Genomic DNA, 12767 nt, shown 5'->3' with positions numbered 1-12767 from the left:
TCTGTGTCTTTCCCCGGGAGTGTTTGATGGGACAGTGTAGAGGAATAATCACTCTGTGTCTAACCCGGGAGTGTGTGATGGGACGGTGTGGAGGGAGATTCACTCTGTGTCTGACCCCGGGAGTGTTTGATGGAACCGTGTAGAGGAACAATCACTCTGTGTCTGACCCCCGGGAGAGTTTGATGGGACGGTGTAGCGGAATAATCACTCTCTGTCTGACCCCGGGAGTGTTTGATTTTATGTGTAGAGGAATAATCACTCTGTGTCTGACCTCGGGAGTGGGTGATGAGACGGTGTGGACGGAGATTCACTCTGTGTCTGACCCCGGGAGTGTTTGATGGAACCGTGTAGAGGAACAATCACTCTGTGTCTGACCCCCGGGAGAGTTTGATGGGACGGTGTAGCGGAATAATCACTCTCTGTCTGACCCCGGGAGTGTTTGATTTTATGTGTAGAGGAATAATCACTCTGTGTCTGACCCCGGGAGTGTGTGATGGGCGGTGTAGAGGAATAATCACTCTGTGTCTGACCCCGGGAGTGTTTGATGGAACCCTGTAGAGGAATAATCACTCCGTGTCTGACCCCCGGGTGTGTTTGATGGGACCGTGTAGAGGAATAATCACTCTGTGTCTGACCCCGGGAGTGATTGATGTGACCGTGTAGAGGAATAAACACTCTGTGTCTAACCCTGGATTGTGTGATGGGACGGTGTGGAGGGAGATTCACTCTGTGTCTGACCCCGGGAGTGTTTGATGGGACCGTGTAGAGGAACAATCACTCTGTGTCTGATCCCGGGAGTGTTTGATGGTACCGTGTAGAGGAATAATCACTCTGTGTCTGACCCCCGGGAGAGTTTGATGGGACAGTGTAGCGGAATAATCACTCTGTGTCTGACCCTGGCATTGTTTGATGGGACCGTGTAGAGGAATAATCACTCTGTGTTTGACCCCGGGAGTGTTTGATGGGACCGTGTAGAGAAATAATCACTCTGTGTCTGACCTCGGGAGTGTGTGATGAGACGGTGTGGACGGAGATTCACTCTGTGTCTGATCTCGGGAATGTTTCACGGACCGTGTAGAGCAATAATCACTCTGTGTCCGACCCCGGGAGATTGTGATCGGACGGTATGGAAGGAGATTCACTCTCTGTTTGACCCAGGGAGTGTGTGATGGGACCGTGTAGAGGAATAGTCACTCTGTGTCTGACCCCGGAAGTGTGTGATGGGCGGTGTAGTGGAATAATCACTCTGTGTCTGACCCCGGGAGTGTGTGATGGGACGGTGTTGAGGGAGATTCACTCTGTGTCTGACACCGGGAGTGTGTGATGGGCGGTGTAGAGGAATAATCACTCTGTGTCTGACCCCGGGAGTGTGTGATGGACGGTGTAGAGCAACAATAACTCTGTGTCTGACCCCGGGAGAGTGTGATGAGACAGTGAAGAGGAATAATCACTCTGTGTCTGACCCCAGGAGTGTGTGATGGGACGGTGTGGAGGGAGATTCACTCTGTGTCTGACCCCGGGAGTGTGTGATGGGCGGTGTAGAGCAACAATAACTCTGTTTCTGACCCCGGGAGAGTGTGATGAGACAGTGAAGAGGAACAATCACTCTGTGTCTGACCCCGGGAGTGTGTGATGGGAAGGTGTGGTGGGAGTTTCACTCTGTGTCTGACCCCGGGCGTGTGTAATGGGACCGTGTAGAGGAATAATCACTCTGTGTCTGACCCCCGGGAGAGTTTGATGGTACCGTGTAGAGGAATAATCACTCTGTGCCTGACCCCGGGAATGTTTGATTTGATGTGTAGAGGAATAATCACCCTGTGTCTGACCCCGGGAGTGTGTGATGGGACCGTGCAGACGAATAATCACTCTGTGTCTGACCCCGGGAGTGTGTGATGGGCGGTGTAGAGGAATAATCACTCTGTGTCTGACCCCGGGAGAGTTTGATGGTACCGTGTAGAGGAATAATCACTCTGTGCCTGACCCCGGGAGTGTTTGATTTGATGTGTAGAGGAATAATCACTCTGTGTATGACCTCGGGAGAGGGTGATGAGACGGTGTGGACGGAGATTCATTCTGTGTCTGACCCCGGGAGAGTGTGATGGGCGGTGTAGAGGAATAATCACTCCGTGTCTGACCCCGGGAGTGCGTGATGGGCGGTGTAGAAGAATAATCACTCTATGTCTGACCCCGGGAGTGTGTGATGGGACCGTGCAGACGAATAATCACTCTGTGTCTGACCCAGGGAGTGTGTGATGGGACGGTGTTGAGGGAGATTCACTGTGTCTGACCCCGGGTGTGTGTGATGGGACCGTGCAGACGAATAATCACTCTGTGTCTGACCCCGGGAGTGTGTGATGGGCGGTGTAGAGGAATAATCACTCTGTGTCTGACCCCGGGAGTGTGTGATGGACGGTGTAGAGGAACAATAACTCTGTGTCTGACCCCGGGAGTGTGTGATGGGCGGTGTAGAGGGAGACTCGCTCTGTGTCTGACACCGGGAGTGTGTGATGGGACCGTGTAGAGGAATAATCACTCTGAGTCAGACCCCGGGAGTGTGTGATGGGACCGTGTAGAGGAATAATCACTCTGTGTCTGACCCCGGGAGTGTTTGATGGGACCGATTAGAGGAACAATCACTCTGGGTCTGATCCCGGGAGTGTTTGATGGTACCGTGTAGAGGAATAATCACTCTGTGTCTGACCCCGGGAGTGCGTGATGGGCGGTGTAGAGGAGCAATCACTCTGTGTCTGACCCCGGGAGTGCGTGATGGGACGGTGTGGAGGGTGATTCACTCTGTGTCTGACCCCGGGAGAGTGTGATGGGCGGTGTAGAGGGAGATTCACTCTGTGTCTGACCCCTGGAGTGTGTGATGGGACCGTGTGGTGGGATTTTCACTCTGTGTCTGACCCCGGGCGAGTGTGATGGTACCGTGTAGAGGAATAATCACTCTGTGCCTGACCCCGGGAGTGTTTGATGGAACCGTATAGAGGAATAATCACTCTGTGTCTGACCCCAGGAGTGTTTGATGGGACCGTGTAGAGGAATAATCACTCAGTGTCTGACCCCAGGGAGTGTTTGATGGGACCATGTGGAGGAGTAATCACTCTGTGTCTTTCCCCGGGAGTGTTTGATGGGACAGTGTAGAGGAATAATCACTCTGTGTCTAACCCGGGAGTGTGTGATGGGACGGTGTGGAGGGAGATTCACTCTGTGTCTGACCCCGGGAGTGTTTGATGGAACCGTGTAGAGGAACAATCACTCTGTGTCTGACCCCCGGGAGAGTTTGATGGGACGGTGTAGCGGAATAATCACTCTCTGTCTGACCCCGGGAGTGTTTGATTTTATGTGTAGAGGAATAATCACTCTGTGTCTGACCTCGGGAGTGGGTGATGAGACGGTGTGGACGGAGATTCACTCTGTGTCTGACCCCGGGAGTGTTTGATGGAACCGTGTAGAGGAACAATCACTCTGTGTCTGACCCCCGGGAGAGTTTGATGGGACGGTGTAGCGGAATAATCACTCTCTGTCTGACCCCGGGAGTGTTTGATTTTATGTGTAGAGGAATAATCACTCTGTGTCTGACCCCGGGAGTGTGTGATGGGCGGTGTAGAGGAATAATCACTCTGTGTCTGACCCCGGGAGAGTTTGATGGTACCGTGTAGAGGAATAATCACTCTGTGCCTGACCCCGGGAGTGTTTGATTTGATGTGTAGAGGAATAATCACTCTGTGTATGACCTCGGGAGAGGGTGATGAGACGGTGTGGACGGAGATTCATTCTGTGTCTGACCCCGGGAGAGTGTGATGGGCGGTGTAGAGGAATAATCACTCCGTGTCTGACCCCGGGAGTGCGTGATGGGCGGTGTAGAAGAATAATCACTCTATGTCTGACCCCGGGAGTGTGTGATGGGACCGTGCAGACGAATAATCACTCTGTGTCTGACCCAGGGAGTGTGTGATGGGACGGTGTTGAGGGAGATTCACTGTGTCTGACCCCGGGAGTGTGTGATGGGACCGTGCAGACGAATAATCACTCTGTGTCTGACCCCGGGAGTGTGTGATGGGCGGTGTAGAGGAATAATCACTCTGTGTCTGACCCCGGGAGTGTGTGATGGACGGTGTAGAGGAACAATAACTCTGTGTCTGACCCCGGGAGTGTGTGATGGGCGGTGTAGAGGGAGACTCGCTCTGTGTCTGACACCGGGAGTGTGTGATGGGACCGTGTAGAGGAATAATCACTCTGAGTCAGACCCCGGGAGTGTGTGATGGGACCGTGTAGAGGAATAATCACTCTGTGTCTGACCCCGGGAGTGTTTGATGGGACCGATTAGAGGAACAATCACTCTGGGTCTGATCCCGGGAGTGTTTGATGGTACCGTGTAGAGGAATAATCACTCTGTGTCTGACCCCGGGAGTGCGTGATGGGCGGTGTAGAGGAGCAATCACTCTGTGTCTGACCCCGGGAGTGCGTGATGGGACGGTGTGGAGGGTGATTCACTCTGTGTCTGACCCCGGGAGAGTGTGATGGGCGGTGTAGAGGGAGATTCACTCTGTGTCTGACCCCTGGAGTGTGTGATGGGACCGTGTGGTGGGATTTTCACTCTGTGTCTGACCCCGGGCGAGTGTGATGGTACCGTGTAGAGGAATAATCACTCTGTGCCTGACCCCGGGAGTGTTTGATGGAACCGTATAGAGGAATAATCACTCTGTGTCTGACCCCAGGAGTGTTTGATGGGACCGTGTAGAGGAATAATCACTCAGTGTCTGACCCCAGGGAGTGTTTGATGGGACCATGTGGAGGAGTAATCACTCTGTGTCTTTCCCCGGGAGTGTTTGATGGGACAGTGTAGAGGAATAATCACTCTGTGTCTAACCCGGGAGTGTGTGATGGGACGGTGTGGAGGGAGATTCACTCTGTGTCTGACCCCGGGAGTGTTTGATGGAACCGTGTAGAGGAACAATCACTCTGTGTCTGACCCCCGGGAGAGTTTGATGGGACGGTGTAGCGGAATAATCACTCTCTGTCTGACCCCGGGAGTGTTTGATTTTATGTGTAGAGGAATAATCACTCTGTGTCTGACCTCGGGAGTGGGTGATGAGACGGTGTGGACGGAGATTCACTCTGTGTCTGACCCCGGGAGTGTTTGATGGAACCGTGTAGAGGAACAATCACTCTGTGTCTGACCCCCGGGAGAGTTTGATGGGACGGTGTAGCGGAATAATCACTCTCTGTCTGACCCCGGGAGTGTTTGATTTTATGTGTAGAGGAATAATCACTCTGTGTCTGACCCCGGGAGTGTGTGATGGGCGGTGTAGAGGAATAATCACTCTGTGTCTGACCCCGGGAGTGTTTGATGGAACCCTGTAGAGGAATAATCACTCCGTGTCTGACCCCCGGGTGTGTTTGATGGGACCGTGTAGAGGAATAATCACTCTGTGTCTGACCCCGGGAGTGATTGATGTGACCGTGTAGAGGAATAAACACTCTGTGTCTAACCCTGGATTGTGTGATGGGACGGTGTGGAGGGAGATTCACTCTGTGTCTGACCCCGGGAGTGTTTGATGGGACCGTGTAGAGGAACAATCACTCTGTGTCTGATCCCGGGAGTGTTTGATGGTACCGTGTAGAGGAATAATCACTCTGTGTCTGACCCCCGGGAGAGTTTGATGGGACAGTGTAGCGGAATAATCACTCTGTGTCTGACCCTGGCATTGTTTGATGGGACCGTGTAGAGGAATAATCACTCTGTGTTTGACCCCGGGAGTGTTTGATGGGACCGTGTAGAGAAATAATCACTCTGTGTCTGACCTCGGGAGTGTGTGATGAGACGGTGTGGACGGAGATTCACTCTGTGTCTGATCTCGGGAATGTTTCACGGACCGTGTAGAGCAATAATCACTCTGTGTCCGACCCCGGGAGATTGTGATCGGACGGTATGGAAGGAGATTCACTCTCTGTTTGACCCAGGGAGTGTGTGATGGGACCGTGTAGAGGAATAGTCACTCTGTGTCTGACCCCGGAAGTGTGTGATGGGCGGTGTAGTGGAATAATCACTCTGTGTCTGACCCCGGGAGTGTGTGATGGGACGGTGTTGAGGGAGATTCACTCTGTGTCTGACACCGGGAGTGTGTGATGGGCGGTGTAGAGGAATAATCACTCTGTGTCTGACCCCGGGAGTGTGTGATGGACGGTGTAGAGCAACAATAACTCTGTGTCTGACCCCGGGAGAGTGTGATGAGACAGTGAAGAGGAATAATCACTCTGTGTCTGACCCCAGGAGTGTGTGATGGGACGGTGTGGAGGGTGATTCACTCTGTGTCTGACCCCGGGAGAGTGTGATGGGCGGTGTAGAGGGAGATTCACTCTGTGTCTGACCCCTGGAGTGTGTGATGGGACCGTGTGGTGGGATTTTCACTCTGTGTCTGACCCCGGGCGAGTGTGATGGTACCGTGTAGAGGAATAATCACTCTGTGCCTGACCCCGGGAGTGTTTGATGGAACCGTATAGAGGAATAATCACTCTGTGTCTGACCCCAGGAGTGTTTGATGGGACCGTGTAGAGGAATAATCACTCAGTGTCTGACCCCAGGGAGTGTTTGATGGGACCATGTGGAGGAGTAATCACTCTGTGTCTTTCCCCGGGAGTGTTTGATGGGACAGTGTAGAGGAATAATCACTCTGTGTCTAACCCGGGAGTGTGTGATGGGACGGTGTGGAGGGAGATTCACTCTGTGTCTGACCCCGGGAGTGTTTGATGGAACCGTGTAGAGGAACAATCACTCTGTGTCTGACCCCCGGGAGAGTTTGATGGGACGGTGTAGCGGAATAATCACTCTCTATCTGACCCCGGGAGTGTTTGATTTTATGTGTAGAGGAATAATCACTCTGTGTCTGACCTCGGGAGTGGGTGATGAGACGGTGTGGACGGAGATTCACTCTGTGTCTGACCCCGGGAGTGTTTGATGGAACCGTGTAGAGGAACAATCACTCTGTGTCTGACCCCCGGGAGAGTTTGATGGGACGGTGTAGCGGAATAATCACTCTCTGTCTGACCCCGGGAGTGTTTGATTTTATGTGTAGAGGAATAATCACTCTGTGTCTGACCCCGGGAGTGTGTGATGGGCGGTGTAGAGGAATAATCACTCTGTGTCTGACCCCGGGAGTGTTTGATGGAACCCTGTAGAGGAATAATCACTCCGTGTCTGACCCCCGGGTGTGTTTGATGGGACCGTGTAGAGGAATAATCACTCTGTGTCTGACCCCGGGAGTGATTGATGTGACCGTGTAGAGGAATAAACACTCTGTGTCTAACCCTGGATTGTGTGATGGGACGGTGTGGAGGGAGATTCACTCTGTGTCTGACCCCGGGAGTGTTTGATGGGACCGTGTAGAGGAACAATCACTCTGTGTCTGATCCCGGGAGTGTTTGATGGTACCGTGTAGAGGAATAATCACTCTGTGTCTGACCCCCGGGAGAGTTTGATGGGACAGTGTAGCGGAATAATCACTCTGTGTCTGACCCTGGCATTGTTTGATGGGACCGTGTAGAGGAATAATCACTCTGTGTTTGACCCCGGGAGTGTTTGATGGGACCGTGTAGAGAAATAATCACTCTGTGTCTGACCTCGGGAGTGTGTGATGAGACGGTGTGGACGGAGATTCACTCTGTGTCTGATCTCGGGAATGTTTCACGGACCGTGTAGAGCAATAATCACTCTGTGTCCGACCCCGGGAGATTGTGATCGGACGGTATGGAAGGAGATTCACTCTCTGTTTGACCCAGGGAGTGTGTGATGGGACCGTGTAGAGGAATAGTCACTCTGTGTCTGACCCCGGAAGTGTGTGATGGGCGGTGTAGTGGAATAATCACTCTGTGTCTGACCCCGGGAGTGTGTGATGGGACGGTGTTGAGGGAGATTCACTCTGTGTCTGACACCGGGAGTGTGTGATGGGCGGTGTAGAGGAATAATCACTCTGTGTCTGACCCCGGGAGTGTGTGATGGACGGTGTAGAGCAACAATAACTCTGTGTCTGACCCCGGGAGAGTGTGATGAGACAGTGAAGAGGAATAATCACTCTGTGTCTGACCCCAGGAGTGTGTGATGGGACGGTGTGGAGGGAGATTCACTCTGTGTCTGACCCCGGGAGTGTGTGATGGGCGGTGTAGAGCAACAATAACTCTGTTTCTGACCCCGGGAGAGTGTGATGAGACAGTGAAGAGGAACAATCACTCTGTGTCTGACCCCGGGAGTGTGTGATGGGAAGGTGTGGTGGGAGTTTCACTCTGTGTCTGACCCCGGGCGTGTGTAATGGGACCGTGTAGAGGAATAATCACTCTGTGTCTGACCCCCGGGAGAGTTTGATGGTACCGTGTAGAGGAATAATCACTCTGTGCCTGACCCCGGGAATGTTTGATTTGATGTGTAGAGGAATAATCACCCTGTGTCTGACCCCGGGAGTGTGTGATGGGACCGTGTAGAGGAATAATCACTCTGTGTCTGACTCCGGGAGTGTGTGATGGGCGGTGATGAAGAACACACACCCTGTGCCTGACACCGGGAGTGTGTGATGGGACGGTGTGGAGGGTGATTCACTCTGTGTCTGACCCCGGGAGTGTGTGATGGGCGGTGTAGAGGAATAATCACTCTGTGTCTGACCCCGGGAGTGTTTGATGGAACCCTGTAGAGGAATAATCACTCCGTGTCTGACCCCCGGGTGTGTTTGATGGGACCGTGTAGAGGAATAATCACTCTGTGTCTAACCCTGGATTGTGTGATGGGACGGTGTGGAGGGAGATTCACTCTGTGTCTGACCCCGGGAGTGTTTGATGGGACCGTGTTGAGGAACAATCACTCTGTGTCTGACCCCGGGAGTGTTTGATGGTACCGTGTAGAGGAATAATCACTCTGTGTCTGACCCCCGGGAGAGTTTGATGGGACAGTGTAGCGGAATAATCACTCTGTGTCTGACCCTGGCATTGTTTGATGGGACCGTGTAGAGGAATAATCACTCTGTGTTTGACCCCGGGAGTGTTTGATGGGACCGTGTAGAGAAATAATCACTCTGTGTCTGACCTCGGGAGTGTGTGATGAGACGGTGTGGACGGAGATTCACTCTGTGTCTGATCTCGGGAATGTTTCACGGGACCGTGTAGAGCAATAATCACTCTGTGTCCGACCCCGGGAGATTGTGATCGGACGGTATGGAAGGAGATTCACTCTCTGTTTGACCCAGGGAGTGTGTGATGGGACCGTGTAGAGGAATAGTCACTCTGTGTCTGACCCCGGGAGTGTGTGATGGGCGGTGTAGTGGAATAATCACTCTGTGTCTGACCCCGGGAGTGTGTGATGGGACGGTGTTGAGGGAGATTCACTCTGTGTCTGACACCGGGAGTGTGTGATGGGCGGTGTAGAGGAATAATCACTCTGTGTCTGACCCCGGGAGTGTGTGATGGACGGTGTAGAGCAACAATAACTCTGTGTCTGACCCCGGGAGAGTGTGATGAGACAGTGAAGAGGAATAATCACTCTGTGTCTGACCCCAGGAGTGTGTGATGGGACGGTGTGGAGGGAGATTCACTCTGTGTCTGACCCCGGGAGTGTGTGATGGGCGGTGTAGAGCAACAATAACTCTGTTTCTGACCCCGGGAGAGTGTGATGAGACAGTGAAGAGGAACAATCACTCTGTGTCTGACCCCGGGAGTGTGTGATGGGAAGGTGTGGTGGGAGTTTCACTCTGTGTCTGACCCCGGGCGTGTGTAATGGGACCGTGTAGAGGAATAATCACTCTGAGTCTGACACCGGGAGTGTGTGATGAGACGGTGTGGAGGGAGATTCACTCTGTGTCTGACCCCGGGAGTGTGTGATGGGACGGTGTTGAGGGAGATTCACTCTGTGTCTGACCCCGGGAGTGTGTGATGGGCGGTGTAGAGGAATAATCACTCTGTGTCTGACCCCGGGAGTGTGTGATGGGCGGTGTAGAGGAGCAATCACTCTGTGTGTGACCCCTGGAGTGCGTGATGGGACGGTGTGGAGGGTGATTCACTCTGTGTCTGACCCCGGGAGAGTGTGATGGGCGGTGTAGAGGGAGATTCACTCTGTGTCTGACCACTGGAGTGTGTGATGGGACCGTGTGGTGGGAGTTTCACTCTGTGTCTGACCCCGGGCGAGTGTGATGGTACCGTGTAGAGGAATAATCACTCTGTGCCTGACCCCGGGAGTGTTTGATGGAACCGTATAGAGGAATAATCACTCTGTGTCTGACCCCAGGAGTCTTTGATGGGACCGTGTAGAGGAATAATCACTCAGTGTCTGACCCCAGGGAGTGTTTGATGGGACCGTGTAGAGGAGTAATCACTCTGTGTCTTTCCCCGGGAGGTTTTGATGGGATCGTCTAGAGGAATAATCACTCTGTGTCTAACCCGGGAGTGTGTGATGGGACGGTGTGGAGGGAGATTCACTCTGTGTCTGACCCCGGGAGTGTTTGATGGGACCGTGTAGAGGAACAATCACTCTGTGTCTGACCCCGGGAGTGTTTGATGGTACCGTGTAGAGGAATAATCACTCTGTGTCTGACCCCCGGGAGAGTTTGATGGTACCGTGTAGAGGAATAATCACTCTGTGCCTGACCCCGGGAATGTTTGATTTGATGTGTAGTGGAATAATCACTCTGTGTCTGACCTCGGGAGTGGGTGATGAGACGGTGTCGACGGAGATTCACTCTGTGTCTGACCCCGGGAGAGTGTGATGTGCGGTGTAGAGGAATAATCACTCCGTGTCTGACCCCGGGAGTGTGTGATGGGCGGTGTAGAGGAATAATCACTCTGTGTCTGACCCCGGGAGTGTGTGATGGGACCGTGCAGACGAATAATCTCTCTGTGTCTGACCCAGGGAGTGTGTGATGGGACGGTGTTGAGGGAGATTCACTGTGTCTGACCCCGCTCTTCAATTCTCGCCTCATTCTTTTACGCTCCAGGGAATAAATTCTTAACCCATTCAAGCTTTCTCTGTAACTCAGTTTCTCAAGTCCCGGCAACATCCTTGTAAACCTTCTCTACACTCTTTTTACTATCCTTCCTTTAATTGGGTGTCCAAAACTCCAAATTCGCCTTCACCATTGTCTAATATATCCTTCCTATAACATTCCAACTCTTATACTCAATACTTTGATTTATAAAGGCCAATGTACCAATAGCTCTCTTTACTACCCTATCTATCTTTGACGCCAGTTTTTTGGAAATTCAGTATCTGTATTACCATATCCCTCTGTTCTACTGCACTCCTCAGTACCCTACCATTTACCTTGTATGTTCTAGCTTCGATTTTCCATCCAAAGTGCAATACCTCACACATGTCTGTATTAATATCCATCTTGCATTTTCAGCCCCTTTTTCCATCTGATCCACATCCATCTCTAAGCTTAGAAAACCTTCCTCACTGTCCACTTCATCTCCAAAATTTGTATCATCAGCAAATCTGCTGATCCAGTTTACCGCATTATCTCCATATCATTGATATAGATGACAAATAACAATGGCACAGCACTGATCCCTGTGGCGCACCACTTGTCACAGGCCTTCACTCAGGGAAGCAATCCTCCACTACCACACTCTGGCTTCTTCCAATAAGCCAATTCCTAATCTAATTTTCTACCTTACCATGTATACCTAGCCCTTGTATCTTCCTAACTAAACCCCCATGCAGGACCTTGTCAAAGGCCTATCTGAGGTCCATGCAGACAGAATCCACTGCCTTCTCTTCATCTACTTTCCTGGCAACCTCCGCGAAAAACTCTAATAGATTGTTTGAACAATCTTGTGATATTGTTGAACCTACCGAATGTTGAAAGGGCTGAGGACGGTGGATGTGGAGGGGATGTTTCCTGTGGTGGGGATACCCAGAACATGAGGCAACCTACTCAAAATTAGGGGGCGTCCTTTCATAATGGAAGCAAAGAGGAGAACCTGTTGTCAGAGGAAAGTGAATATGCGGAACGCTCTGCCACAAACCATGCTGGAGTCCAAGCCCGTGAATTGAGTTAGGCGGAATATGACAGTTTTCTGATTGGTTAGGGCATCAAAAATACGGCGGCAAGGTCGGTTCAGTGTGATCCGTGATTAGCCATGAATGACAAATCAGATTTGATGGGCTGAATAGCCTTATGATTTGCAATGTCATCTGGTTGTATCATCTCCAACGTCAGCAAATCCATTATTTTCTAAGGGGACCAACATTGCTCTTAATACAGCAAATGTGACCTCTCCAGTGCCTTGTAAAGCATAGAAAATAAACCCTTTCTCTTATATTCTGGTCATCTGGAAATAAATGCAAACACTTCATTTGTCTTCCTCACCACCGACTCCAAGTAAGTTAACTTCGAGGGAATCCTCCACCAGGACTCCCAAATTCTTTTGCGTGGTAGTTTTGTTTTTTTTTAAGAAAATAGTTCACACTTTTATTTCTTCTGGAAAATTGCATGACCGTACACTTCGAGGCACTGTATTCCATCTGCCAGTACATTTCGCATTTTCCCTATCTATATAAGGCCTGCAGCCTCTCTGCTACTTCAACACTACCTGTAGATCGGAAATGTTATGACCGATCTGCACGGACTGTGGTTTCACTATGCGGAAGTCAAACATTATTTTGCAGAGGGAGATGCAAAGGCCCAGGTTTTGGAGCTTGTTGATGAGAACTGAGGAAATGACTGTGCTGAACGCTGAGCTGTTGCCAATACACCGCAGCGTGACGTAAGCATTTCTATTGTCCT

Source organism: Hypanus sabinus, unplaced genomic scaffold, assembly GCF_030144855.1.
Source record: "Hypanus sabinus isolate sHypSab1 unplaced genomic scaffold, sHypSab1.hap1 scaffold_189, whole genome shotgun sequence".
In the NCBI taxonomy this organism is placed as follows: domain Eukaryota; kingdom Metazoa; phylum Chordata; class Chondrichthyes; order Myliobatiformes; family Dasyatidae; genus Hypanus; species Hypanus sabinus.
The sequence above is the reverse complement of the archived record's forward strand: the minus strand, read 5'-3'. Positions refer to the sequence as shown.